Source organism: Pempheris klunzingeri, chromosome 3 (genome assembly GCF_042242105.1).
Source record: "Pempheris klunzingeri isolate RE-2024b chromosome 3, fPemKlu1.hap1, whole genome shotgun sequence".
NCBI lineage: Eukaryota > Metazoa > Chordata > Actinopteri > Acropomatiformes > Pempheridae > Pempheris > Pempheris klunzingeri.
Genome location: NC_092014.1, coordinates 29,127,992 through 29,134,256, shown reverse-complemented (window position 1 = coordinate 29,134,256; position 6,265 = coordinate 29,127,992). Strand labels below are relative to the sequence as shown.

General features: G+C 44.4%; 1 protein-coding gene across 1 annotated transcript in view; it reads right to left on the bottom strand.

Moving 5' to 3' along the window:
• The window catches only part of LOC139225662 (teneurin-3), a 161,392-nt gene extending 156,615 nt beyond the window's left edge, over nt 1–4,777 (bottom strand). The window contains exon 1 of the mRNA XM_070856476.1: nt 4,504–4,777. The gene's annotated coding sequence lies outside the window, so the exon portion shown is untranslated. The remainder of the gene's footprint in view (nt 1–4,503) is intronic.
• Between the last annotated feature and the right edge of the window lie 1,488 nt (nt 4,778–6,265).

Below are 6,265 nucleotides of genomic sequence, written 5' to 3'. Positions count from 1 at the left end.
TTTTGATGCATCAGAAGAAAAACCACAGCCAGTTCAAAGCAAGCTGCTCACGTCAGTCTGTTACTGACAAATAAAGACAAAAAAAGTGTTGTTTTCTCACAGCTTCACATCCGTTCAAAAGGAGCTTCTTTTCTTTAATATAATTCATAAATAATATTATAGCCGCCGTGACACCGGACCATTTAACTACAAGATCCTTTGGTGTCAAGCTGTGACTGTAATGATTACAATGAAGCACCGCGACACGTCAGGTGCTCTGTGAGCACACGGTTAAAAAGGTCCCGAGCGAGCTGCTGTGTAGCAGCTTTACTTTCTGATTTCCATTTATTTGCTTTATTTCTGATGTTTTCATTATTATCAGCAGCAGAAGAATGCAGCAGCTGTGTTTGCTGGGTGACTGACTGCATTGTCTCTCACAGCGGTTGATCTGAAACTCAGTCGTCCTAATCCGCTGAAACATTCCACACAAGCAGAAAAAAAAAGCCCAAATATGAACCCCCCCCCCAAAAAAAAAAAAATTGCCCCTGACAAACATGTCCAGTAGAAGCCAGTCAGTCACATGCACAAGGATAATTAACAAAAACTAATTCCAAGGGGGCCTCTGACAGTCCCTCGCTGTTATTCTAAGCCACGCACGAACACCGTTATGAATCATCATCATCTTTTTACATCTCATCGGTCCTCACAGCATCTGGTGTCACGTGACGCCGGAGAAGAGCCTCTCGGCACCTGCTCTTGTCCTCAGGACAAAGTGTGGGACAGGGGAACAGTGGAAGGTGATGTTCAGGAAGTCAGGTGGTACTGACCAGTGATGGACAGGAGGACAGGAGGACAGGAGGACAGGAGGACAGGAGGAGAGGAGGAGAGGAGGACAGGAGGACAGGAGGACAGGAGGACAGGAGGACAGGGGGACAGGAGGACAGGAGGACAGGAGGACAGGGGGACAGGAGGACAGGAGGACAGGAGGACAGGGGGACAGGAGGACAGGAGGACAGGAGGACAGGGGGACAGGAGGACAGGAGGACAGGAGGACAGGAGGACAGGAGGACAGGAGGGACGTCTGCAGGATCACACCTCATATTACATGTGATTACATATGAAAATATCAAGTTCTATAGTGCCTTTATCTTTGCTCTGGCGTCTTATCATTCCTAATAGGCCCGCTGGAATTTTAATCAGTCACACATGTTCGACAATCTACCGCTGTTTCTGCCCTCCTTTCTCTACGCTCTGTCCATCCACTCGTTTCTAAGCATGTTTCCTCTCACACTGACAGTTTAATTCCTTTAATCCATCACCTACTTCCTCCTTTGCTTTGTTACTCCTACACACTATTTTAGGGGCGTCTCAAAATTTATGTTTCTAATTGAAAAAGTAACGGGGACGGGGGGATGGGAGGTGGGGGGGTGGTGGTGGCTAAAACCTTAAAAAGAGAGAGAAAAGAGAGAGAGAAAGAGACAGAGCGCACACTCACAGAGCAATGGAATGCAAATCTCTGTGTCTGGAAGCGATTAGGCAAAAAGCTAAAGCCCGTCTTCTCTTTCTGTGTCTGAGTAGCAGCACACACTCCAGCCACCCTAACCCTGACCGCACACACACACACACACACACACACACACACACGCACGCGCACACACACGCACGCACGCACATACACACACACACACACACACACACACACACACACACACACACACACACACACACACACCAATTACAACATGCCTTTCAAATCACAATGCTAAAAGCAGAGGTGTGAAATTGTGAGAAATATGCAGCTCAGGTGGGCCGATGCTTCCTCACTTCACCACCTTTCACTGGGTTACACACAGTTTATCCACGTCTGACAGGTGACAGACGGAAAGGTGGGAACTTCTCTCCATTTTAAGTTTTAGCATTCTTTCATTTATTCAGTGCATGAAAAAGCATCGTTTAATCAAACAAGAACTGAGGTTTATTATCAGAGTTTAGGGAGCACTGTTTATATTTTTGAGCTGCAGATAATTTGTGAAATATATATAGATATATATATACATATCTATATATATGTATATATATATATACACACATATATATATAGATAGATATAGATATATAGATATGTATATAAATGTATTACTTATTTTAAATAAACATATATATACACATTTAAATATATGTATATACACATACACACACATTATATGTGTGTGTGTGTGTGTGTATATATATATATATATATATATATACACACACACACACACACACATACACTTATATATATATATACACTTACTTATAAAACATTTATTTATATATATATATATATATATATATATATATATATATATATATATATATAAATACGTGTTTTACAAGTACTTACTATACTGTGAATATAAGTATTACATACATATGTATAGTATTTTAGTAGTGTTACATATATATATACACACACTTATATATATTCATTTATATATACAGTATATATATATATATATACACACACACACAGTATATATATATATACACACACACATATACATATATATACATATATACACACACATTCATTTATATGTATATTTATTTTCATATTTTATGTATTTTGTATAGTATTTAAAATAAGTATTTGTTTGAGATGATGAACAACCAACAAACAAAAAAAGTTGAAGAGAGGGAGTGTGCGCTGATAATCAATAATAAATAATAAAGTTAGAATAAAAAGCCTCCAGTTCATATAGAAATCCAGCTTTAGAGCGACAAAGCGGCGGGCCGATGTGTCTTCATCTTCTCAGAGATGAAAGAGAAGGCGCTGACCTGAGCTGGCTGCTGAAGGACGGAACATTAGGTCGACATTAACTAAAGAGGTTTACGCGGCTGCCACAGTGAGTTCTGCTCACAGGAACACACACCACGCTTCAGGTGTGCTGCTGAAAAACACTGCTGCTCTTCACTGTGTCATTCAGCGTGCACTGACGGGGGGGGGGGGCGAGTGGATTTAAGACAAGAGTGAGATTGTTGAAATATGTTGAAATACAGATATGTGATGAGTTCAATAATTCCAGAGGGACGGACACATTTGTTCCTTTTACAGAGAAGAACTCAAACACTGCAGGAATAAATCCAAAGCACACATCACAGGATGGAGCATCAGCTTAAAGTTGGACAGGAACAGACACAGTGAGAACAAATCAGCAGTACTTTGAAACTATAATTAATCAAAGTGCTGCTGCTTCTAGTCCACAGACAGACGTTTAAAGGCCGACATGAAACCGTCCACATCCTCAGCACAGAGGGTCAAAGGGACGGGAGTGTTTGCAGGGCCTTTTACACTGAACATGCCAGGAATGGATCCACGCCGGTGGCTGCTGAGCTTCGTGAGCTCACTCTCTGGACAGAATTCCTCCTCTCCGTCACGGCCGCGACGGGAGGACGAGCAGCAGCGCCAGCGTTTCACATTCCTGCTCTGGGTCAGGAGCAAAAACAGACCGGACCTACGGGCGACTGAGCCGCCAACTGTGACTGACACCCGTCTGCCCGAGAGTGATCGCTCCCCTAATTAAGGTGCTGTTCCACTGTCTCACTCCCCCCCCCCCCCCCCCCGAGTGCTGCTCCCACGTAATGGCCCCCAAATGAAAGGCAGACCTTGAAGCTGATGTTTACTATAAGATCAACCACTGAAATATTTATACAACTGTGTGTGTGTGTGTGTGTGAGGCAGCACAGACCGAATGGGTTGGCAGAATTAAATAGTCACTAAAGCAGGCAGCAGTGATTTAGATGAATACGAGCTGATATGGTGACTGACCGGGAGGCGTGCAGACTGGTAAGTGACTGAGTGCAAAAAATAAAATAAAAAGGAGGAGGGGGGGCTGTGTGCCTGACTGGCTGACTGATTGTTGGCTTACTGACTAACTTGCCGCTTGATTTAACCTGATAGTCTTTAGTTGGGAGAGTGTGACCACAGCCAAGACTGAGAAAAAAGGAGAAAGGGGCGAAAAGAGAGAGAGACAAAGGGAGCGCATGAGGAATAAATAAACGAGGGCGACGACAAAAGACTAAGTGAAGGATGAGAGCGAGGAAAGAGAGGAAAAAAGACAGAGAATAAGGTCGAACAGAGCAAAATGAAACAGTGAGCACAGTGCTGGGCTGAGACGCAGCCAAGGCTTTTCCCTCTCCCTCCCCCTGGACACTTTCTCACCACATCCAACTATGAGGGCAGCACTGCTTTAACACACACACACACACACTAACACACACACACACACACACACACAGATCTACCGTGTTGTTTTTGTCAATGAGTTTACATTCAGTCAGTGAATTCACACAATGAGAGGCAATTGACTAGAGACCGAGCAATTTCCTAAGGCATGCAGACACACACTTACACTCACACTCACACACACTCACACACACTCACACTCACACACTCACACACTCACACACTCACACACTCACACTCACACATCTACATTGTGTAGCTTGAGGAAAAGGAGAGAAGAAAACTGAACTGTCTACCTTGTCTGTGGGAGTACTCCAGTTTCGCCCGGCTTAAAGGGTTAATGCCCCCAAAATCACATAGGCTCCTTTCAGGGACGCATCAGCTCTCTGAGCTTCAGGACAAGAAGAAGAAGAAGAAGAAGAAGAAGAAAACCCCTCCGTCTCTGTCCTCCTCCGGCTGCTCCTTGTCTCCTCTCTGGAGTGTGGAGAAAACACTCCCGGTGTGTTCTGGGGGTGTTCTCCTCTCTGAGGGATGGACCCAGAGAGCCGCGGCAGGAGAAAGAACCAGAGCTGCTGCTCCCCCTTTTCTGTCTCCCCCCTCTGTCAGTCTCACACACAGCAGAATGCTCTTCTCCTCCTCCTCCTCCTCCTCCTCTCCGGCTCCTCTTGCTCTGCCTGCCGCTGCCTCTCTTGGTGAGAGTGTGTGTGTGTGTGTGTGTGTGTGTTTGTGTGTGAGCACCGTCTCCTCGCTGCCTCTGCCACCTCTGCTGAGTGTGTGCCTCTGTGCCTCTCTCTCTCCCTCTCTCCCTCTCTCCCTCTCCCCCTCTCCCACCCCCCGTGAGGTTGGAGCTCTCTCGCTGGCTGAGCAAGGAGGGGGGCGGAGCCACGAGGACACAGGGAGCGGAGGTAGGGACGGGATTGGCTGACACAGAGGAGGGCGAGTGAGTTAGAGAGAGAAAAGAGAGAGAGAGGGGGGGAGAGAGGGGGAGGGAGGGGCTGGATTCCTGCTTTCTGCGTTTAGAAGCTGGAGGTGTAGATGTGTGGAGAGGAGGAGGAGGAGGAGGAGGAGGAGGAAGAGGAGGGCCGAAGAGAGAGGCACCCTCTCTCTTTCCCTCTCTTTCTCTCCTCCTCTCTCTCTCTCTCTCTTCCCCTCCTCCCCCCTCTCTCTCCCTCTCTACATTCTTTTGCTGTGATCTCTCCGATCTGCCGACCACATATGTATTCATAGCACAGAAAGTACACACATGATCTGTCGCACACACACACACACACACACACACACACACACACACACACACACACACACACTCCACAGTACTCACTCTGTGTGTGTGTGTGTGTGTGTGTGTGTGTGTGTGCACTTTGGCTTTTAGGCAGCTGTATAAACCAAAGGTAGAGGGAGGAGGGTTAGGGGGGGGTCGGGCTTAACTGAAGGTTCCCGCAGCAGAGAAAAATTAGAAAACACCCACACACACACACACACACACACACACACACACAGGCATATACCTGTGTTACACACGAACACACACACACAGGTAAATTCTAGGTACACACACTTGGAGGTCAACGGTCTTTGTCACATTATTCTTTAAAAGTGTTTCTGAGAGCCATTTTCTAATCTGGACAATTTGATTAAATGAATAAAAAGTCATTAATCAGAATCAATCAGGACCGATAGGTGTGTGTGTGTGTGTGTGTGTGTGTGTGTGTGTGTGTGTGTGTTTGAAAAATGTCAGTAACGTCATATTTCATTCGCTACGAGAAATAATAATAATAATAATAATAATTATAATAATGATATAACAACAACAATAATAATAATAATTAATAGAATATTGTATTATTTTTAATAGTATTATATTATTATTAGTAGTAGTAGTAGTGGTAGTATTGTCAGTATTATTATTGATAATAATTGTAATATCTGTAGATGATTTAAATGCTTTGCAATAACATGTTTCTAACATCGCAGTAAAAATGTTGCAGCCTAATGACTAAATGATGTTTTTAAATGATTTCCTTTATCCTAATTTTTTCCCCCAGACTTTTTATTTCT